Here is a 25,568-nt window from a genome sequence, read left to right on the forward strand (position 1 = left end):
GATTTGCACCTTCTGCGCCATTTTTCACAGCCTGTTCCACTTTTACTTTTGTCTACTAACACCAGATTTATCAAGGCAATCTAAATGTGCAGGTCAGATTTAGGACATGTGTCTTTTTAAAATGTTGCTAATTTTGGTCGCCAAATCATTCCAAGCCCCTCCTGGCGAAGGAAATAGTGCAGAACTGTTTGCTGAAAAATTGGTGACTTTCTGTGCAACTTTTCACAAATACAATGAAAACATGAGCCACCTAAAATGTCAGATTTATCCGGCAAGTGACTATGATGTATCTGACAAGTCTAAAAACTGTCACAAAATGCTGCCTAATGATAAATTCCCCTAATCGTTGGTAAATTGCCAGGTCTGTGGAGTCAGAGTCGTGGAGGCAGTGACAATTTTGGTGGAGTCACAATAAAATCGACTGGCCCCCAACTCCAAAGATATATAATAAATTGTTACAGTCAGTTACCTGTTACTGTACAGGTGGTCCCCCACTTAAGGACACCCGACTTACAGACAAGCCATAGTTAAAGACGGACCCCTTTGCTCCCTGTGACCCCTGTTGAAGCTCTCTGGATGCTTTCCTTTAGTCCCAGACTGCAATGATCAGCTGTAAGGTGTCCGTAATGAAGATTTATTGATAATCCTTGGTCCCATTACAGCAAATAAAAAAATTTGTCTGTATCTACAATTATAAAATATACAGTTTCGACTTACATACAAATTCCACTTAAGGACAAACCTATGGACCCGGGGACTGCCTGTATGTGCAAATTTTTTTTAATAAGAATTTTTGGATATTATGGAATGTCTTATAAATGTCTGTTCTATTCTTGATCCATGGATGTAGGCATTTAGTTGAGGCGGATGCACTTTTTGCTCATGCTCAGTAGTGAAGCTCCTCCCCTAGAGATCGCAGTACACAGGCACTCATCCCAGCACTGCTAGACTGACCAGAAAATCAAGATTAAGATAAATACTTAGCAAATCTTAAGTGTTAATAAACTGTGCATAAATCAATTATCCAGTGTATATTCTCTCTATATGCTGCTTTACGTGAAACTGCTCCCTTACAGATCAGAGGGGGTCTGCACTTATCTTAGAACTGCTAGAGTGATCAGGAAAACTGGATAAAAGCAAGATTTAGTGAGCTGTTCCCAGAGAAAAGGCCGATGTTGAAAGTTCAACCTTTCAACAAAACTGACTGTTCAGGAGGCATTTCCTCTATGTCTGGGAATTGTTAGAGATGTTGTCCGTGTGGTCACCACATTTCCACCAACCCAAGTCAGTGTAGAGAGGCTGTACTCTAGCCTTAAAATAATTAGGTCAGACTTCAGGTCATCTATGGAGGGTCTGATAGAGGTGATACTGTTTCTGAGAACAAATTCATAGACTCAATAAACAAGTATTATTCAGTACAATTTTGTTGAAAACTGTTTTTTTCCACATTGTGTTTTGCATAATTACAATTTTGTATCATAATGGAGATATAAATTTACAGTAATAATAAGGTTTTCTAACATAAGCATGTGGGAGTCGGAGTTAGAAAAATTGAGGAGTTGGAGGTTTGGCTTCCGGACTCCACAGCCCTGTAAATTGGGTTAGCACAATTACACAATCGACAGGTTCCTATAACAATCCAACTTTTTCAGCAGCCAATAATAAAAAATTGTGCAGATTTACACCTCGGATCATTGTGTGACCACACCTTAAGTTTTTCAGATACAGTTTTTGATGCCCAAACCAGGAATGGAGTAAAAGTAGAGGGAGGAGCAGCAGCTTTCAATTATTTGTCACAACCCATTATCACACCCACACCTGCTTTTGGCTCCAAAAACAGCATCTAAAAAACTGAACGTGTGGACGCACCCTGAATGGGAACCCAGCCTAAGGGTGATGCCACACATGGCGTTTTTGGGCAGTTTTTTTTTCAGTTCGTAAAAAATGCATGTGTTAAAAAGGCATCCGTTTTTTGAAAACACATGCATTTTTGTCCGGTTTTCCTAATTTGCGCAATTAAAAACGGACAAAAACGGATGAGTTTTCAAAATACGTGTGCGTTTTTTAACGCATGAGTTTTTGCAATCTGAAAACGCACTAAAAATGGCCCAAAAACCCTGAGGGTGATGCCACACATGTGGCGTCTTAGGTCCGTTTTTAAGCATGCGTTTTCAGTCCGTTTTGAAAACGCATCAGTTTTTTTACAGTTTTTCCTAACTATCTTTATAGATAAACAGGCCAAAAATAGATAAAGCAGTCAAAAGTAAATGATAAATGGTCCAAAACTGTCCAAAACGTAAGCTGTTTGAAAACGCATGCGTTTTAAACAGACTGAAAGTGCATGCTTAAAAACAGACCAAAAACGCCATGTGTGGCATCACCCTAAGGCCTCATTCACACGACCCCCTGGGGGACGTTTATGCAGCTGCAAATTTGCCCCATAGGTGGCAATAGCGGCGATATGGTGCCACGTTCCATGCCATACATAGAGTATGCTCTATCTTTCCCGGTGTGTGCGGTGCTGTTTGCTATGGAGAGGTTGAGCAGCGCTCACCCCTCCTCCTCTACAGAGCGCCCCCGTATGCCCACCCGGCATACATGTGTGTGAATGTACCCTTATAAACATAAATAATAATTGATGATTCGTTCGATTAATGTTATCACAGATCTTACAATACCTTATTTACCTCTCCTATCTGCACCGATCACTCCTAGAATTCTCTCCATACACCTTGGCTTGATATTCCCCCGATCTTTCGGCTGTACATAATATATCTAGAGGCTCCGCCTCCTGATACACCTGGCAGGGTAGCTGTGTTGTGGGACAATTCTACAATAGGCCCTGTCTGGAATAGACTTGTGCCATAACCTATGCCACAACCGGTACAGGCTATACCTAGTGCGCCATCCGGTACTGTCCCTTTCCAAATCTCCACGACCAATTGGAAAAATAATGTTACCGCTGGTCATGTGCAAGGAATCGTCATTATTTCAAGGTTTGTCTGCCAGAAAACTGGAGTGCGAGCTTTGATGAATCTCCTATACTTAGTTAGCTCCCGAGCATTGCTGCCTATGGTCATGAGGCTGCCGTATAGCGCAAGAGCTCAGGTCAAGCAAGATGGCGGCACCATCATCATGGACTGAAAGAATCTACAATTAGAAATCAATACAGATTATAAAAACTAATCTTTTTAATGATGTGAATTATACATTTAATGTAAATCATAATATAATAACCTGGAAATATCTGGGATCCTATAGACAGGCTTGGGTGTGTTATGTCCCTACCAGGCTGGCGGCTTTGCTAGTTCCTACAGCTCCCCATTCTTGCGTTCAGCTTTGTAAATGAGATGAATTTTGGGTAACAGCAGGAAGAACATTATTCTGTTTTGCTTTCATTACGCTCGGCTTGCTGATCACATGGAATAACATCCCGGGGCCGTCATCAGTGCATAGTCAGAAATAGCACTAAAATCAATAGGACAAGGTGCACAAACACAGCCAGAATCTCTGGTGTGAACAAAGCACAAAACGGTTTATAATTCTTTGCTTGAAGGGATTTTTAAGTGCGCAAAGCAATTACACTGAGCTGATCAGGTACAGTTCCCACATACACCTCGGCTCGCGCTACAATCACGGCGCTCGGGAGACAATTTTCTTTTAAATTGTCAACTTGAAAAAAACAAGAAAAACACAAAATCAAGAAAAAGCTTCAAAAAGGCAAATACAGCAGGGGAGAGAGAAGAGAGCACAATCACACAACATAAAGGACCTCTGCTGCCTTTATAGGGGACTCGTCAGCCCCTGGGTCTGAACTAATAACAGGGGCCGGATTTAGACTGCTAGGAGCCCTGGGAATCACTTCCTACATCAGCTCCTTGGGGAATGGAGGATGTGCCCCTTCTGCTGCTTTCTTCCTGCGGTTTCAGGGCCTTTGCAGGACCTTCAAAGGTCCTGAAATGGCTCTTACGTACATGTGTATAGAGAGCAGGAACAGATGTACAAGGATTTCAGAGGTGAACGTCCTTCTCAGTATAAAATTTGGTGGGTAGTTTGGTTGGACATGGGCCCCTTAGAAGGCGTGGGCCCCGGGCTACTGCCCAAACACCCTTTATTGTAATCCACTACTGAGTAGGTAGAGTATCCTGCACAAAATATGACAAAAGCAGGCAAGGACTGAGCCCAACTGGTCGATATAACAAAATAAACAACACTGAAATAGGATAACCCCTCCACCCCTGATAGATGCACCTTATACTAGGTGCTCTAAACCACAGTGAGGCCTGTAGGCCAGTGTGAAGGGTGCATGTAGTATTTAAGGGGAACCTGTCACCAGGGACCTCATTTTCACTAAAAACAGGTTGCAGAAGCCCATTACACCTGCAGTGCAAAATGCCTCTCTGCATTTTATTAGCATTTCCATTACAATATAATTGTGCGTTATCTTTGTGCTCCTGTACAGCTCCTCCCTCTGGCTCCTTCATAGAGGTCACAGCCTGGTGAGCTGACATCAATGAGAGAGGGAGGAGTTGTACAGGAGCACAAAGGTGGGGGATGAGATCTGAGGAGTAACACAGACAAGTCAGATGTTGTTTTTTGAAATGCATCCAAACCAAAGCCCAACCCCTGTGACTACCCCAGGATTTTGTCAGGGTGCAAGGTAAGTGATAACACACAATTATATTGTAAGGCAAATGCTTAGAAAAGGCAGAGAGGCATTTTTGCACTGCCGGTGTCATGGGCTTCTGTAACCTATCTTTACTGAAAATGAAGTTCCTGGTGGCAGGTTCCCTTTAAGGGGTTTCTGACCCTATGCCTGCAACCTGTAGCAATAGTCGGTCAAATAACTATAAGTAATCTGTCGGGGAGGGGAGACTCATTTTTTTCTGTCGGCCCCAATAACATGTAGTTACAAATGTTTCACTTCCAATGACTTTGTCTAAGTCGTAAGACATTTCTCTCGCACACTGGCAGTGACAGCTGCACTTAGAAGCCCTACAAATAAACAATTCCACATCGATATTTCTCTGGAATTGAGCACTGCCGGCTGATTTGACAGTGGAATATGTAATTAGAATGAAAAAAGGGAAAGTACTGGCAATTCTGCTCGCAGTGAAATAGTTTTCTCTTTTATTCAGTACAACTTAAAAAGAGGGTTTAGCTTGTCAATTTCTGAAAGCGAGAACATTGTTCTGCTCTGTCACGTTCAGAGTTTCAAAAGGTTTTACCTAAATATTTCACAGAAGGACTGTCCCTCCCCTTCATGGCCGTGCGAGGAATGATAGTTATCAGTCAGTGATAAGACGCCCTTCTGGACTGCTCTATAACATGCTGCTTGCAGATACTGTAGGACACTGCGCAACATGCTCAGCTCCTCCTGCTCTATAACATGCTGCCTGCAGATAGGACACTTTGTGCAATCTGCTCAGCTCCTCCTGCTCTATAACATGCTGCCTGCAGATAGGACACCTTGTGCAATCTGCTCAGCTCCTCCTGCTCTATAACATGCTGCCTGCTGTTACTGTAGGGCACTATGTCCAACTAGCTGTTCCTGCTTTATGACATGCTGCCTTGAGATAGGACACTCTATACAATCTTCACAGATCCTCCTGCTCTATAACATGCTGCCTGCAGATACTGTAGGGCACTATGTCCAATCTACTTAGCTGATCCTGCTTAGTGACATGCTGTCTGCCTGGAGATGGGGCACTGTATACAATCTTCTCAGATCCTACTGTTCTATAACATGCCCCCTGGAGATAAAGTAGTGCACTATGTACAGTCTGCTAAGCTCCCCCTGCTCGATAACATTCTGCCTACAGATACTGTAGGTGACTATGTACAATCTGGACAGCTCCTCCTGATCTGTAACAGGTTGCGTGCAGATACTGTAGGACACTATGTACAATCTGCTCAGCTCTTTCTGCTCTATAACATGCTGCCTGCAGATACTGTAGGAGACTATGTATAATATGCACCGCTCCTCCTGCTCTATAAAATTCCACCTGCAGATACTGTAGGAGACTATGTATAATATGCACCGCTCCTCCTGCTCTATAAAATTCCACCTGCCGATACTGTAGGACACTATCAACAACCTGATCAGCTCGTCCTGCTCTATAATATGCTGCCTGCAGATTGGATGCTTTGTATAATCTGCAAAGATCCCCCTGCTCTATAACAGGCTGCCTTCAAATAGGACCATACATATGGTTAAAGAGGTTTACCCATATTGTGTTTTTATGACAAATCCACGATAGCTCATCCTGCTCTCATCCACTGACCCCTATCCCGCAGCCTATCCCTCTCTATACAATACATGGAAGAGATCACAGCATTCGGACGTTACTATTTTTGGTGCTCCCGTAGACCTGTACAGAGAGTAGCTGCACATGTATAGCAAGCTCTCCATTCAGCCCAGCCATGGGAAGGGGGGCAGCAGAGGTAGGACCCACACCTATCATGTATTTATGACATGTCCTGTGTATATGTCATAAATACACAAGATGGGAACCACCTTCGAGCTTTTCCTGCCCTATAACGTACTGCCCGCAGGACTTCATTTTCCTTTAAAAGGTCACCACCACATATGTGCACATATTTCATCCAAGGAAGTTTTGGACCCGTCACATAACAGAAAGCCACTTTTAATATCCAATCCAATGCACGGTTACATATATTTATGACATTAGTAAAAGGGGTTAAATTGCCTGGATTCTGCTGACCTATCCTTAAAGAGGCCCTGCGCTGTAAGCGGTAGGGTGTATTCATGAGGGGGCGGGATTAGGGGCGGTGACTGCCGCATGAAGCTCGACAGTCACCGCCGGCCTATGAATACACCCCAAGGGTGCTCAGTGTCAGATCCCTGGTATTCTTAAGCTATCCTATTAATATCCCATAATGTATATTTTTTAACCAATTATCTTTATTAGTATTTTTACAATAAAAATGATACAATAACCATCATATATTTCCCCATTACTACCTCCTAACCAACCCCTAGAAAGACAAGGGGAGAGAAAGAAGGGGAGGGAGAGAGAATTATTTTCTTTACTACCTTGTTTATATGCTTATTCCTTATCTAACCAATATTCCTCAATTTTACCAAGGTTATTACTTTTTTTGTATCTCTTTTGATGCTCCATCTCATATAAACTTGATGTTGAAATCAAATGTAGCCATTCTCGTATATTAGGGTTAATAAGGGAATTCCAATTTCTATCACTAATCTAGCTAAAAATAATACTTTATTCACTAATATAGATGTATTTTTTGGGGTACGAAAAATTACCTATTACCCTATTAATATTTAAATGGTTACTACTGTTTTAAACCTTGCATAGTATGAGTGACTAAAAGGAAGTTTGAAATTCATCTTATCAGAGGAAATTGCTTCTTGCACAACTTACTTGGCTCTTCTCCTCTCCCTTCCTTTAGTATATGACTTTCCGTCTGAAATCTCTGCTGAATTCTGTCTTGCTCAAGACATTGGGGCTCATTTACTAAGGGTCCGCGGAGCACATTTTCGTCGGGTTTCCCGACGATTTCCGTTTTGCGCCGAATTGCCCCAGGATTTTGTCGCATGCGATCGGATTTTGGCGCATCGGCGCCGGCTTGCACGCGACAGAAATCGGGGGCGGGCCGTCGATCAACCGGAAGGATTCGGACAACGTGTGGGATTTAACATTTAGAATTGTGTCGCAAGACACGCACTTACAAGCACCGGGTGAACTCAGGCGGACATCAGCACAGAAGCGCCAGATGCAGGAAATCGGGCGCACGAGCTTAGTGAATCGCGGCAGACCCGAATCCTCGTCGGACAACACACCGCGGGATCGCGACAGGACCGGGTAAGTAAATCTGCCCCAATTACCTCCAAAATCATGTGCAAATGAGAAAAGAACTTTTGATGTGAGATGAATCACTTTTAGAAGCTAAATGGCAAGTGTCACTTCAGATACCCTTAGGCTAGAGGTAATAATCTTATATTTAAAACACATCAGGATATATGTGCTACATAATATATAGTCAGGAATTAGATCATCATCTGCAGCACATACTCCAAACTATATCTACAAGTGAACACAAGATAGCACAAAACTCCCAGTGGACATGGATAATACATCATAAATGCCTCTTTGTATATACCCTGATTTGAGACTTTATGAGCAACAATATATACACATAAACAATATGTACTGTTATCTAGAAACTGAAAAAGAACATCTCCAAAAAATTAAATAAAGGCATCACAAATATCTACTTGCTGAATAGGCAATAGTAAATGAATACAGTCAAATACACTAAGATGCACAAAGTGGGACTATTTTCAAGAGAGGGGGCCAGAAATAAGGATGTAGAATCACTAAAAACACAACAGTCTTACAATAAATCCAGACAGCACAAAGAAGCCAAGCAGAATCTGCAGAGAGAGCTCTACTGCCACCACTGGAGGGAAGAACTCTCATACAGCAAATCAAGGAGGAAAAAATAGGTATAATATCATTACACAGGATATTTAATCACTGCAAACCTAGTTTACAATGTCCGCTTAATTAAACATTGTTAATAGGGCAAAAGCATTATAACAAGCTTGTATTATTCTACTAATTAATACATTCCAGCAAAAAGGGTTATCAACTCTACGTATCTGTCATAGACACATCTAATTACTGTAGGCAATAAGTCCAGGTATTAATAACACAATCGCTACATATAATAAGGTCATGTTCACACTACATGGTAAGCAGAATCAACATGTGGCCCAGGAAATAATCCTGTGGCAAAAGCTGAATGTCAGCAAGACAGGTGCCGGAAGAAATGTATGCAAATATGTAATGGTGTGGTATAGGGACGTCAAGCCCCAGGTCGCTGTTTGATGGATGCTCTACTTGAGGAGTTGTCATAGTAAAGGCAAATGTCTAACAATGTGAACAGAGCCTAATTTATTACAGAATAAATATAAATTGAAATCGAGAGACCTAACTTTGAAATTACTAGGGCACCCAAATCAACAAATGCTCCTGCACCCTTCATGTAACCAGCAATGACACCTACAGGATAGGGCAGTGGTGGCGAACCTATGGCACAGGTGCCAGAGGCGGCACTCGGAGCCCTTTATGTGAGCACCCGGGCCATCGCCCCAGCATGAAGTTCACCAGACAGGATTCTAAGAATCTTCCTGCAGTTCCAAGCAACTTAAAAGAGGCTGCTTTCAGTCATATTTTGATACTTGATTCGCTACTTGGGACTGTAGGAAGAGGGAGAATGTGTAGACAGGGCCGAATTATCTTTGGAGGACCTTCTTCTGGTCCCACAATTCTCTGTGTACAGAGGGACACTGGAAAGAAGCTAAAATGAAGAAAATTTTCCATCTTTCTACTGTGCTGCTGTCCTCAGGAGGCCTATATGATTGAAAGTTGTTGAACTGCTTTAACTTTTGGATGGCACCTAGCGATAAATAAGGGGGGTTTTGGGTTGCAGTTTGGGCACTCGGCTGCTAAAAGGTTCGCCATCACTGGGATAGGGTATAAGTCTATTATAAGTTGGGTTCAACCCACTGGGATCCACATCGACATGAAGATCATGGGTTCCGCTTCTATATGAATGAATGGAAGAACAGTCGTACATGTTTATAGCTCTATTTTAAGTGCAGTCCCATGAAGGTGACTGGAGGTCTGTGCGTGTGCCGGATTTACTGGACTGAACCTACAACTGTTGAACTGAACTGATATGTTGCGTTCAGGTCTTATAAAAATCCTGCAAGAGCATTGAGAAGGTTATATGCATGCAATCTGTATGCTGTTCTGGGATCCATTTTGTGGTCTGTGTGTCATCATTGTGAAATCCGTATTTGTCTGCAAAAACGGTCCAAATATCTTCAGTGTGTCATCCATTTTTTATGTAAAGAGGCACAAATGATTTGTAAAAGATCCAAGCTCACACAGATGTCTCATAACCTGCGCACACATTAAGCTGTCCAGTAACCTTTTCAATGGAATAAATCAATTAAGTCTGGATCTATTGATAGTTCTTGGATGCAGCTCCAGGTAGCCCCCTCCTCACGAGACATTACACTGCAGATTCAGATAAGATCAATGCTAAATGTCTCCTTCTCCGTCAAATCAACAGGCTGATTCTTGAGAGCCGCAATTATTTTCCTTGCTGCATTTCAAGCGGTGTACTCAATATCTGTTTCTGGGCGAATACAGATGTGCATTACCGAGTCGCCTCATTATAATGAGATGTGTCTCCCATAGTTTAACAATACACAGTCTTAAGGCATTAAACAGTTTGGTGACTGCTTGTATACAAGGTGCTCACACTAACAAGCTCCAGGCCTTGACAGCACATTCTTGACAGAAAGGAAAAGGAGCTCAAAGCGCCGTCCAGGAGGCAGACAAATATCATTTGCATCCGATGAATTTAGCGCCATTGTGATCTGTGTTGTGTATTCTGCTATGGTCCCATCATTTTCCAAAGCCGGTTCCTAAATAAATTCCCGAACCACCAGCACTGATCACATCTAGGAGCACTACATGCAGAATTGGAGAGAAGAAGAGAATGTGCAAATCCTTGCAAGGAAAGAGAACAGACGAGTGCAAATACTACAAAGGGTTACACAGTTTGCACTTTGAGACACCCTCCTCCTCACCCATAACGTCTTTATATCACAGAACAGTCTTTACACTTAACAGCTTTGAACTGGGGATAAGTGAGATACGATGAAGACCTCATCATTAACGAAGGCACAATTGCAGCAGGCGGCTCGAAACCTCATCTATTTTGTGTTTCCACCACTGGGAAGCTACAGGAAGGAATGATCCGGTTATGAATAATGTTACATATCTCCATTCAGACCCTCACATCCGCAGAATGATGGAATATTTAACATTTCCCAGTATAAAGGGTTCTCTGCTTTAAGTCAATTGTTTTAACCCCCTCAGCGCCTCTGACTACGGTGAGAAGTGAATTGACCCTCAGAACGTATTGCTAGAACTATAAAAATAGAATCCATGTTACACAGAGACAGATTAATCCACCTGGATGAGTCTATTCACATCCGAACGGTCTGAATTCTCAGCAGAATATACTAAAGGCGGATGCAAATAATTGTAATGAATTGTAAATGAGGGGAGAGGTGGGCTACGCAGCGCGGTGGGATGTACCAGGATGATGTCATGGGATATTTCCACCCCTTCAAAAGCTTTGCTGCAACTCCAAACAATAAAGTCATGTCACAAACTGGAAAAAAAGGCGACATTTTTGATGTTTCCTGTGGAACAGGTGGCATCTTCATGAACCAAGTGATCCTGAAGATATACAAAGGAGAACAACGCACAACAATGTAAACCCCAAATACTTCACATAGCCTTAAGCAGTGGCATGGCAGTCATCCGATTTTGTATATTATGGATATTACATCATACAATTGTCGCATGTAACTTTGCACGAGAAGAAGACAATAAGAAAACATACAAATAGGAAGAGACTCGATACATTGTCTTTGCATCTCAATTTCTTATTCCATGCTATTGTTACATGTGCATTGCTGTAGCCCACCCCGAGGAGTAAGGGTCTGTTACCTCTTTATTACAAAGAAGCAACTCAGTATCATCTCCCAGTGATAGGACGGAGCTGCAAATCACAATGTATCTTTCCACAACAGGCAGAGAGCCACAGCCAAGTTACACGGTGAAGACGAATGCTCCGACATAAGGCAGCTCCCACACTCCAGTGGAAGGATCTTAATAACTTACATCAGAATCATTGCAATTAATGAGGACGTATCGATCAGAGCAATCAATGAGGTGGACGGGAGGGGGGCGGGGGCGAGAGGTGAACACACACAAATAATCCTGAACAAATGAAATTACATACTGCCAGGTATAATGACTACCCAGAGGATAGATGTACTACAGCTAATACGGGTTGCAACCTTTATCCATAGGGGACCCGATGCATTTAAAAAGGGGTCATTCCTATGCTTAGAGACAACCCTGTAAACCAAATACAGATCTGCATGGGGGGGGGGGGGATTCATAACAATTGCAGCTTGGGGAGTGAAATACATGATGAAAGTCAGAGCTGTATGGGTTTATGCAAAAAAAAAAAAAAAAAGAAATTGCAGTCCCTATTGCTATGCAATGTACAATGTATGACTATACCTGTGTGCAAGCTGTTAACCCATGGCATGCCGCCCAGGAACATCCAGCATAATAAACCATTACAGGCAATGAGCTGAGCTGCAAACCTACATTACAAAGTAAAGGTTGAAGCGACTTTCTGTAATAACATCTGGGGGGCATCATACATATGTATAAAGCATTCACAGGAAGGCAGAGCATTATAATTGTCCATCCAGCACCGTCCTACACATCTCACAGGCACAGTATGAAATGGGCATAGCTATGCTGGGCTTGGGCTCTACCAGGGAGATGGGCATAGCTATGCTGGGCTTGGGCTCTACCAGGGAGATGGGCATAGCTATGCTGGGCTTGGGCTCTACCAGGGAGATGGGTATAGCTATGCTGGGCTCTACCAGGGAGATGGGCATAGCTATGCTGGGCTTGGGCTATACCAGGGAGATGGGCATAGCTATGCTGGGCTCTACCAGGGAGATGGGCATAGCTATGCTGGGCTCTACCAGGGAGATGGGCATAGCTATGCTGGGCTTGGGCATAGCTAGCAAAGCGACAGCAGACATGCTGACCACCAGCTCCTGACAATAGGCTAGCACCCAGCTGACTGGCATGCAGCAAGGGTTAATAAAAGGCATGTGTTGGTAAATCGGGAGGAGGGGGGGGGGGATTGTTGGAAGTAACTGGGCACCAGGTTGGTAATTATTCAGCCAGCAGCTAAATGTAGTGTGGATGAGCCGCTGTAAATCTGGATGAAAACTAATTAGCTGGTTAGAGAGAGGAATCAAGAGAGCAAAGGAGCAGGGGGGCACAGGGCTGGCACAGGGGGGCACAGGGCTGGCACAAGGGGGCTACCGGGCTGGAACAGAGTGACAGGGGGCTGGTGCAGGGCTGAAATAGGGTCACAGGGATGAAACAAGGGGGGGGGGGGCTATGTGAAGGCACTGCAAATAAATGTTGTTCACTGAGTAGTGTTTTTTAGGGGGGTAAAAGGGAGTGTTGGGGCAGTGCATATTATTGGGGGCACTGCAAAGAATTGGGGGCAGCGAGGTGTAATTGAGCAGTTCAATATTTGGGTGCTGTATATTATCGAGGCAGTGAGTTAGGTAGTGAATAGTATTGGGGTGCTTTATGTTATTGGGGGTGCATATTATGGGGGCAGGTAGTTGTATTAGGGTGCTGCTTCTTATTGGGAGCACTGTATTATTTAGAGGCTCTAGTACAGGGGGCACTGCTGGCAGTCAGGGGCTGCATATTATTAGGGGCACAGTGTATTATTCAGAGGTACTGGTTTAGCATAGGGGGCACGGTGTCTGTGATGGTGGGCATTGCTGGCACTCAGGAGCTGGTATATGGGGGGCTGCTTATTATTGGGGGGCACAATGAGTTATTTAGAGGTGCTAGTATTGGGGTCTCTGTGCCTGTCATGGGGAGTACTGCTGGTAGTCAAAGGATGCTTATTACTGAGGGGCACAGTGTATTATTTAGAGGTACCAGTACGGGGGGCATGGCTGGCATGTGGGGGGGACTTCTAATTATTGGGGGGCACTGTGTATTATTGGGAGGTACCAGTATGGGGGGGACTTCTAATTATTGGGGGGCACTGTGTATTATTGAGAGGTACCGGTATTGGGGCACGGCTGTATTGTGGGGGGCCTGCTTATTATTGGGGGGCACTGTGTATTATGGGAGGCACGGCTGGCATGTGGGGGCTATTATTGGGGTGCACTGTGTATTATGGGAGCATGGCTGGCATGTGGGGGCTATTACTGGGGTGGACTGTGTATTATGGGGGGCACGGCTGGCATGTGGGTGCTATTATTGGGGTGCACTGTGTATTATGGGGGGCACGGCTGGCATGTGGGGGCTATTTTTGGGGGCACTGTGTATTATGGGGGGCACAGCTGGCATGTGGGGGGCTGCTTATTATTGGGGGGCACTGTGTATTATGGGAGGCACGGCTGGCATGTGGGGGCTATTATTGGGGTGCACTACGTATTATGGGGGGCACGGCTGGCATGTGGGGGCTATTATTGGGGGCACTGTGTATTATGGGGGGCACAGCTGGCATGTGGGGGGCTGCTTATTATTGGGGGGCACTGTGTATTATGGGAGGCACGGCTGGCATGTGGGGGCTATTATTGGGGTGCACTGTGTATTATGGGAGCATGGCTGGCATGTGGGGGCTATTACTGGGGTGGACTGTGTATTATGGGGGGCACGGCTGGCATGTGGGTGCTATTATTGGGGTGCACTGTGTATTATGGGGGGCACGGCTGGCATGTGGGGGCTATTTTTGGGGGCACTGTGTATTATGGGGGGCACAGCTGGCATGTGGGGGGCTGCTTATTATTGGGGGGCACTGTGTATTATGAGAGGCACGGCTGGCATGTGGGGGCTATTATTGGGGTGCACTACGTATTATGGGGGGCACGGCTGGCATGTGGGGGCTATTATTGGGGGCACTGTGTATTATGGGGGGCACAGCTGGCATGTGGGGGGCTGCTTATTATTGGGGGGCACTGTGTATTATGGGAGGCACGGCTGGCATGTGGGGGCTATTATTGGGGTGCACTGTGTATTATGGGAGCATGGCTGGCATGTGGGGGCTATTACTGGGGTGGACTGTGTATTATGGGGGGCACGGCTGGCATGTGGGGGCTATTATTGGGGGCACTGTGTATTATGGGGGGAACAGCTGGCATGTGGGGGGCTGCTTATTATTGGGGGGCACTGTGTATTATGGGGGCACGGCTGGCATGTGGGGGGCTGCTTATTATTGGGGGGCACTGTGTATTATGGGGGGCACGGCTGGCATGTGTGGGGGGCTGCTTATTATTGGGGGGCACTGTGTATTATGGGGGGCAGGCTGGCATGTGTGGGGGGCTGCTTATTATTGGGGGGCACTGTGTATTATGGGGGCACGGCTGGCATGTGGGGGGCTGATTATTATTGGGGGGCACTGTGTATTAAGGGGGCACGGCTGGCATGTGGAGGCTATTATTGGGGGGCACTGTGTATTATGGGGGCACGGCTGGCATGTGGGGGGCTGATTATTATTGGGGGGCACTGTGTATTAAGGGGGCACGGCTGGCATGTGGAGGCTATTATTGGGGGGCACTGTGTATTAAGGGGGCACGGCTGGCATTTGGGGGGCTGCTTATTATTGGGGGGCACTGTGTATTAAGGGGGCACGCCTGGCATGTGGAGCAGCAGAGGATGCCACCCTGACTGACAGCGAGTCCTCTATGAGGGGAGATGGATGGTGACACCGGGAGCGGCACTTACCCTGCGGGGTGCTGCCGGCCTCCAGTCCCGGGGTGCTGCTCTGATATATTGGGGCGCTCTCCTTCTTCTTTTCTATAATTTTTAGCTCCTATCACAGCTCCGGCTGCCGCTTCTCTCCGCTCTCCTTCACACTCTCTCACTCCGGGAGACGTGAGCGCGCCGCGCGGCCCCGCCACCTCTCTCTCTCTCTCTCTCCGCTGCGCGCCTCCTCCTCCTCAGCGGACGAGCCGTGTCCCGCGCGCGCGCCCCCGCCGCCGCCCGCAGCCTCAGCCTCAGCAGCAGCGCGCACAGGCCCGCCGCGCGCCCCCCCCGCCTCAGGCGCGCGCTCCCGCACGGATGCCTGAGGTAGAGATGTCCTGGGCGCGGGGCCGCGCTCCCCCTGTCACCTGTGGCTCCGCTGAGGTAATTTTCGGGATGTCTGTAGAAATCTATTGCTCCAGTCCATTAACTGGTTATAGATCGTCTCTTCCTGGTCATTGCTTCAATTATTTATATTACCATTCATCACTGTAATTACCAGCTTCTGCCTCACATTTCCCAGTATGGAGGTCCTGGACAGGTCAGGGTTAATACAGGCATTATAATTTATAATAGATACTTTATACAGTGTTATCAGGAAGTAAGTATACAGAGGAGCGCGACTGTCCACTCTGTCATTTATAAGGTGTCTGTATGGATGATCCCCACCGATAACATGGCAGATGATGGGGCCATACCCACCGATAACATGGTGGATGATGGGGCTATACCCACCGATAACATGGCAGATGATGGGGCCATACCCACCGATAACATGGCGGATGATGGGGCTATACCCACCGATAACATGGCGGATGATGGGGCCATACCCACCGATAACATGGCGGATGATGGGGCCATACCCACCGATAACATGGCGGATGATGGGGCTATACCCACCGATAACATGGCGGATGATGGGGCTATACCCACCGGTAACATGGCGGATGATGGGGCTATACCCACCGGTAACATGGCGGATGATGGGGCTATACCCACCGGTAACATGGCGGATGATGGGACTATACCCACCGGTAACATGGCGGATGATGGGGCCATACCCACCGGTAACATGGCAGATGATGGGGCTATACCCACCGGTAACATGGGGGATGATGGGACTATACCCAAACATAACATGGCAGATGATGGGACTATACCCACCGATAACATGGCGGATGATGGGGCTATACCCACCGATAACATGGCGGATGATGGGGCTATACCCACCGATAACATGGCGGATGATGGGGGCTATACCCACCAATAACATGGCGGATGATGGGGCTATACCCACCGATAACATGGCGGATGATGGGGCCATACCCACCATGATGGGGCTATACACACCGATAACATGGCGGATGATGGGCTATTCACACCGATAACATGGCGGATGATGGGGCTATACACACCGATAACATGGCGGATAATGGGGCCATACCCACCGGTAACATGGCGGATGATGGGACTATACCCACCGATAACATGGCGGATGATGGGGCTATACCCACCGGTAACATGGCGGATGATGGGACTATACCCAAACATAACATGGCAGATGATGGGGCTATACCCACCGATAACATGGCGGATGATGGGGCTATACCCACCGATAACATGGCGGATGATGGGGGCTATACCCACCGATAACATGGCGGATGATGGGGCTATACACACCGATAACATGGCGGATGATGGGGCCATACCCACCATGATGGGGCTATACCCACCGATAACATGGCGGATGATGGGCTATACACACCGATAACATGGCGGATGATGGGGCTATACACACCGATAACATGGCGGATAATGGGGCCATACCCACCGGTAACATGGCGGATGATGGGACTATACCCACCGATAACATGGCGGATGATGGGGCTATACCCACCGGTAACATGGCGGATGATGGGACTATACCCAAACATAACATGGCAGATGATGGGGCTATACCCACCGATAACATGGCGGATGATGGGGCTATACCCACCGATAACATGGCGGATGATGGGGGCTATACCCACCGATAACATGGCGGATGATGGGGCTATACACACCGATAACATGGCGGATGATGGGGCCATACCCACCATGATGGGGCTATACCCACCGATAACATGGCGGATGATGGGCTATACACACCGATAACATGGCGGATGATGGGGCTATACACACCGATAACATGGCGGATGATGGGGGCTATACCCACCGATAACATGGCGGATGATGGGGCTATACACACCGATAACATGGCGGATGATGGGGCCATACCCACCATGATGGGGCTATACACACCGATAACATGGCGGATAATGGGGCCATACCCACCGGTAACATGGCGGATGATGGGACTATACCCACCGATAACATAGCGGATGATGGGGCTAGACACACCGATAACATGGCGGATGATGGGGCTATACACACCGATAACATGGCGGATGATGGGGCCATACCCACCATGATGGGGCTATACCCACCGATAACATGGCGGATGAAAGGCTATACCCACCGATAACATGGCGGATGATGGGGCTATACACACCGATAACATGGCGGATAATGGGGCCATACCCACCGGTAACATGGCGGATGATGGGACTATACCCACCGATAACATGGCGGATGATGGGGCCATACCCACCGGTAACATGGCGGATGATGGGGCTATACCCACCGATAACATGGGGGATGATGGGGCTATACCCACCGATAACATGGCGGATGATGGGGCTATACCCACCGATAACATGGGGGATGATGGGGCTATACCCACCGATAACATGGGGGATGATGGGGCTGTACCCACCAATAACATGGCGGATGATGAGGCTATACCCACCGATAACATGTTGATGACATTGGGGCTATACCCACCGATAACATGGCGGATGATGGGGCTATACCCACCGATAACATGGTTGATGTTCGGGCTATACCCACCGATAACATGGCAGACGACATTCGGGCTATACCCACCTATAACATGGCGGATGTTCGGGCTATACCCACCGATAACATGGCGGATAATGGGGCCATACTCACCGGTAACATGGCGGATGATGGGACTATACCCACCGATAACATGGCGGATGATGGGGCCATACCCACCGGTAACATGGCGGATGATGGGGCTATACCCACCGATAACATGGGGGATGATGGGGCTATACCCACCGATAACATGGGGGATGATGGGGCTGTAGCCACCAATAACATGGCGGATGATGGGGCTATACCCACCGATAACATGTTGATGACATTGGGGCTATACCCACCGATAACATGGCGGATGATGGGGCTATACCCACCGATAACATGGCGGATGATGGGGCTATACCCACCGATAACATGGCCGACGACATTGGGGCTATACCCACCGATAACATGGTGGATGTTCGGGCTATACCCACCGATAACATGGCAGACGACATTGGGGCTATACCCACCGATAACATGACAGACGACATTGGGGCTATACCCACCGATAACATGGCAGACGACATTGGGGCTACACCCACCGATAACATGGTGGATGTTCGGGCTATACCCACCAATAATATGGCAGACGACATTGGGGCTATACCCACTGATAATATGGTTGATGACATTGGGTGCGGTCGTATGGAGAGGGCTCACGGTCTGAGCCCTCTCCATAGCCGGTTAGTAATTGCTGCATATTGCTAGCCACGATATTGCCATCATATTTCCAGCACCGATTGCGGGCGGTTTCCCGCTGATCGCTGCCAGAGGCTTCAAAAATGCGTCGCCATCTTTCCGAGGATCGTTGCTCCTTCTGACGTCATCGGGGAGCGGCGGTCCGTCGCCATGGCAGCCTCGGGTCTTCCAAAGACCTGAGGCTGCTTCGGGTTAACCCATTCATTACTATGTGCTATCAGCACATTGTAATGAATGAGAGTAAAATCCCCATATACTGCCATACTGTAGTATGGCAGTATATGATAGGATCGTACAGACAACCTAGGGTTAAAGTACCCTAGGGAGTCTGAAAAATAGTAAAAAATAATAAAATAAAATGATAATAAAAAAACCTAAAAACTCAAAACACTGATAGAACTGATATAAATAAATAAATAAACAGTAAAAATCATAAACACATTAGGTATTGCCGAAAATGCCCGATCTATCAAAATATAATAACTGTTTTTCACTGCGTTAACCCCATAACGGAAAATAGCACGCAAATTCGAAAATGGCACTTTTTTGCCAGTTTAAATAAATTAAAACATTCTATAGGTCCTACAAATGATAACAATGTAAACGTCATCAAAAGCTGCAAAAAACTACACCACCCACAGCTCCGTACACCAAAATATAAAAAAGTTATTCACGCCAGAAGATGGCAAAATCCAAAAAACATTTTTTGTACAGGAGGTTTTAATTTTTGTAAATGTATGAAAACATTATAAAACCTACACAAATTTGGTATCCCCGTAATCGTACCGACCCAAAGAATAAAGTAGACATGTCATTTGGGGCGTACAGTGAAATCCGTAAAATTCAAGCCCACAAGAATACGGCACAAATGCGTTTTTTTTACCTATTTCACTGCATTTGGAATTTTTTTCCCGCTTCCCAGTACACGGCATGGAATAGTAAATACCGTCACTATGAAGTGTAATTTGTTACGCAGAAAACAAGCCCTCACACAGCTCTGTACATGGAAAAATAAAAAAGAACTAATCTGGAGCACCTCAACTCGGATACATCTGGCCCTTAGTTTTTTTTCCATGCATTGTGGAATTATTTACTAAGGGTCCGAATCGCGCATTTTCGTCGGGTTTCCCAACGATTTCCGATTTGCAAAAAAGTTCAGCAATCAAAGATAAAGTTAATCCTCGCCACTACTCATAGAATAATCCTAATTTATGTATATGCTGGCATGCACGCGACGGAAATGGGGGGGGGGGGGGCGTGGCCGAACGAAAACCCGACGGATTCGGAAAAAAACGCCGCATTTAGAAAAAAAAATTTGTCGCTCGGCACGCGCTTACCTTCACCAAGCCCGGCTCGGTGTACTCCAGTGCGTTCCGATGCTCTTCAGTCCTGGTGGACGTCGGAGGAACTACCTTAATGAATCCCGGACGGACCCGAATCCACCGCAGAGAATGCGCCGCTGGATCGCGAATGGGCCGGGTAAGTAAATCTGCCCCAATGGGGCTCATTTACTAAGGGTCACTTTGGTCGGTATTGATATTCTGACGATTTCCGATCTGCGCCGCATCGCGCCAGGGATTGTGTCGCACGTGATCGGATTTTGGCGCATCGGCGCCGGCTTGCAAGCGGCACAAATCGGGGGGCGGGCCGTCGGACAACCCGACAGATTCTGACTACGCGTGGGATTTAACATTTCAAATTGTCGCAGGACACGCACTTACAAGCACCAGGAAGAAGAAAGTGAACTTCGGCGGACAAGCGACGGTTGCAGGAACTCGGGCGGACAAGCTACGTGAATCGCACCGGACTTCATTTATAGCTGCAACATGTTTGTCCATTATCCTTTTGTCTGGTGTCTCCACAGATACAGGATTGGTCTGCAGCCGGGATGGTGGTCCAGCTGGTTGTCTAGCATTTACAAGTTTGATAATTAATATTTCTAAACAAATAAAGTGAAAGTTACGTTTTATACATAAATAAGGTCTATTCCACACTTGGTGTTGTAGTATGTAGAAGCAACTGCGCCATGACTTTTTTTAAAGCATGGCACATTAAGAATGGCGCAAATTTGATACGTTTTTCACATTATTGCCCGCAGGAAGACTTTTTGCCAGTTTTAATTTATTTGTTGCTTATCTGGGCAATATTACAACATTTTACTAAGGTACCTATAATACCCTAATAGGGTCACCCACATTAGACTTATCCTGGAAAAGATTGTGTAAAGCCACTGGGACTGGGGTGTCACGTGAGCTGCCACTAACATCCTGCGGTGACACAGAGGGTCACAGGATGTTTTATTTACCCTGGTAAAATTTTGTAATACGTGGCCAAACCCTTTAATCTTTTAACATCGTAGCTCTTCTACATTTTTGGGTTTTATTTTTTTACTCCGCTACTTCCAAAGGCCATATGTTTTTTATTGTCCCGGTTACAGAGCTGTATGAGGGCTTGTGGTTGTACTTTCTAGCAGCGCCATTCCATGAAATGTACTAGCGAGCGAGAAAAAAATCCAAATCCAGAGAAATTGATTTTAAAAATTGCAGGTGCGGTTTTCATACAGACTTAGATTTTTGGACACATTGGGGGTCATTTACTGAGGGTTTGACTCGCGCACTTTCGTCGGGTTCCCCGATGATTTCCGATTTGCCCTGAATTGCCCCGGGATTTTGGCGCACGCGATCGGATTTTGGCCCATTGGCGCCGGTTTTCACGCGACAGAAATCGGGGGGCGTGGGGCCGTCGGACAACCCGATGGATTCGGAAAAAACGTGGAATTTAAAAAATAATTTATGTCGCAAGATCAAGCAGTTACATGCACTGGGATGAAGAAGGTGAACTACGTTGGACCTCAGCGCAGCAGCGACACCTGGTGGACATCGGGGACACGGAACTTAGTGAATCCCGGCAGACCCGAATCCACGTCGGAGAACACGCCGCTGGATCGCGACTGGACCGGGTAAGTAAATCTGCTCCATTACTTTGGGTCAGTACACTCACATCAAATTTCTATGGATTTTGTTATGTTTTAAATAAAAAAAAAATACATATCTCTCAGTCTACATATTTTTATACTATTTTTATACACTTTTTTTATACTTTGGTGTAGGCAGCTGGGTAAGGACGAAGCTGTTGTTTGTATTGATATGATTGTGTCAAACCTACATCCTTTTTTTCACTCAATCTAAATTCCAAAGCATTTGGAATTTTTTTTTTCCATTATAACATTCATATGGTCTTTGATTATAGGGAAATTATTTCATTTTGCAAAGTGCTTTTTTTTGTTTTACTCTTTCAATTGAATTTTTTTACTTTGTTTTTTGGTTGACCAGTAATTTTCCCATATTCCACAGTAAACATATGAAAATTGATGCAGCTTTACCAATGTATATATAGGATTACTCTCTGCTTAAGTTCTATACACTATTTAGCTTGGGAGAAAAATTTACAAGTATTTAGAGAAAAAAAAATTACTAAAATCCTTTGTCTCTAACATGGGAATATAAATTACAGCCATTGTTGTATCAGTTCATACCTTGTTACCTGCAGATGTAGCAGAATTGAACTTTTTCCTTTCTGCTCTATGGTAACGCCTGGAGTAGGGACAATTTATCAGGTTTATTTGCAGTCCTTGGGGGAAAAATAACATATCACAGTATGATCTCATCATCACTTATGTCATATGACAATCTCTGCATTGTTACTCTAATTTGTGCACAAATTGTACCTGCACCTGGTGACTTTCTACATGACATTCCCGCTATGGTCTAATTCACACTATCCTATTATGGCTTCTATGGATCTGTAAATTAAGCTCTATAGCGCTGTATTATAACCACAAATGTTCCAATGTCATATACAGACCATGTTCTATTAGATGACAATACAGGACTGCAGAAGATAGGTATCCAAGGAGGGAGTTCATATTTGGAGGATGCAAGAGAAACCTATCTGAGAACAGGGCATACAGGGGGGGGGGGGGGGTGCAAATTCCATATACCCATATTTTTCAGACTATAAGGCGCACCGGATTATAAGGCACACCATGAATTAATGCCTGCTAAAATGCCTGTCTAGGTTCATATAATAATGCCTATCTAGGTTCATGCCTGTCTAGGGTCATATATAAGGTGCACCGGATTATAAGGCGCACCTGATTATAAGGATGAATGACCAGCAGATGGTCTGAGAAAATCAAAGGATTTTTTTGTGCGCCTTATAGTATGAATAAAACAGTAGACAGCACATTCAGGACCCCATTATTGACTACACCCTATTACCAAATTCCAGCAGCTTTAGTGATTGCATTTTCCCATTTGAGCCTTCACCAGTTCCTAATTGCTATCTGAAATCTTGTGCAATCTCAGACTATACATCAAAGCACAAGGGTAACCAGACAGTTTAAGGCTACATTCACACTACCGTATGGGCGACGTATATACGGCCGATGTATATTCGGCCGATATACGTCCCCCATAGACGGCAATGGGCGCACGGCGCCCTACGGGAGCGGTACGGTGCAGCACACGTGCGGCACCGTACCGCTCCGTACCCGGGAAAAAGATAGGACCTGTCCTATCTATACCCGTAATACGGCGCTGTGCGCCATGTATCCCTATGGAGAGGGGCGGGGGTGAGCGGCACTGCCGTTGCCCGCTACGATACGGTACGGGCGGGCAATGGCAGTGTGCTTAGGCTACATTCACACTACAGTATGGGGGACTTTAATCGGCCGATATACGTCCCCCATACACTTCTATGGGCTCACGACCCTGTACGGGAGGCACCGTACCGCTACGTAGCTCGGGGAAAGATAGGACATGTCCTATCTTTCCCCGTATTACGGCGCCGTGCGCCATTAATTCCTATGGAGAGGGACGGGGGTGAGCTGCGCTCACCTCCTCCTCCTCTCCCTGCGCTGCCGTGTGCCCGCCGTACTACGGTGCGGCGGGCTCACGGCAGTGTGAATTTAGCCTTACATAGTAAAATCATATTGATAGGATACACCACTATTAGATCAGTCTATCATAATCAACCACCATTATGAACTGCCCCCATTTTCACAATGACCTTCTATTTTATTGTAGACAAAGATTACAGACTGTCTATAGCTTTGTATGTTGCAGCGTGCAAATTATTTCATACTATTAACATATTTTCCCATCATACAGTAATGCATTCTTCTCCTATTGCTTTGTGATACAAACTCTCATCATCTTCCATCTGAGATTCCTACAGGATTGTTAAATCTCATTTAAGCTGGTTGTATGCACAAATCCTCAAGTGTTTTGGTCCACTCTGACAATGTCCTGCCAATTACCTCCCCACAATACAAGTGGCTCTAAACGCCGCTGTGCCGAATGGTTCAGATATTAGCAACGACGAGAAGAATCTCCGGGCTGGCTTTGTCAATCAGTGACCGAGAGTCTTGTAATTTTTAATTGCTATTTAAATAAATGCAGTGTTTAATTTTAATTAACATATTAATGATTTTTTTTTCCAGCTTTGTCTTCACTGTGCAGGGTTGATAGGCTCGTATGGAGGTGCATACTTGTGCATTGTCTGCTGTAGTCCAGCTGTAGTTAATATGCTCTTTGCAGATGAATGTCTTCTAGAGATAAGTGTACATTGGTTCAGAGCGCCCTGCAATCTCACTCCAGATCTTACCATACGTATTTAAAGGATCTGTGTGCGCTTATAAGTGATGAGCTTCTATTTGATGTAAATACATTTGGAACGGTTGGCGGTGGTAAAGGGGCATGAAAGGTGAAGGGATTTCACGCGATCAATCAGATGTAGGAATTAATCTTTACATAAAAGCACCTAGGCTTATTTATAACTTGTGTGGCTGATTCCAGACGCTGACATGTATAGGGATACATTAAATGATACAATTTGTATCCTGATGCAGTAAACATGGGGACCTGGGTTCAAGTCCCAGGGTCAACATCTGCAAAGAGTTTGTATGTTCTCTCCGTGTGTGCGTGGGTTTCCTCCAGGACCTACGGTTTCATCCCACACTCCAAAACATACTGGTAGGGTGATTAGATTGGGAGTCCCATTGGGGACAGGGACTGATTTAGCAAGATCTGTGCAGCGCTGCATAATCTGTGTGCGCTATATAAATAAAGGAATTACCGGTATTAAGGAATTATTATTAACATAGAACTATGTCAAGCACTTGATACAAGAGAGCTCTTATTTTTTCATAATCATAAAGATTAATGTTAGAGACAAACAAAATTCTGCAGATTAGTTTTAGGTCAGTTTTGTTAGATCCAAAATCTGTCTGGATCTAAAACCCACCAGGCTTTCTTGAAAATTACTGTATGATACCAGGCAATTTCATAGTACTTTAAATTGTATACATTAGTGTTTACTCACAGTCTTGTGTAAACCAGTATTTTCCAGTATTGTTAAACGAACGTCAAAAGATGA

The 25,568-nt window shown here is 45.6% G+C and overlaps 1 protein-coding gene and 1 long non-coding RNA gene across 2 annotated transcripts in view; one reads left to right on the plus strand and one right to left on the minus strand.

Annotated features, from left to right (window-relative positions):
- The window catches only part of PTPRF (protein tyrosine phosphatase receptor type F), a 697,698-nt gene extending 682,108 nt beyond the window's left edge, over positions 1–15,590 (minus strand). Inside the window, exon 1 of the mRNA XM_072128566.1 lies at positions 15,429–15,590. The gene's annotated coding sequence lies outside the window, so the exon portion shown is untranslated. The remainder of the gene's footprint in view (positions 1–15,428) is intronic.
- Positions 15,591–15,756: 166 nt separating this feature from the next.
- The window catches only part of LOC140104983 (uncharacterized), a 79,398-nt gene continuing 69,586 nt past the window's right edge, over positions 15,757–25,568 (plus strand). The window contains exon 1 of the long non-coding RNA XR_011850469.1: positions 15,757–15,830. This is a non-coding gene — a long non-coding RNA (uncharacterized lncRNA). The remainder of the gene's footprint in view (positions 15,831–25,568) is intronic.

Source organism: Engystomops pustulosus, chromosome 10 (genome assembly GCF_040894005.1).
Source record: "Engystomops pustulosus chromosome 10, aEngPut4.maternal, whole genome shotgun sequence".
NCBI classification, from domain to species: Eukaryota; Metazoa; Chordata; class Amphibia; order Anura; family Leptodactylidae; genus Engystomops; species Engystomops pustulosus.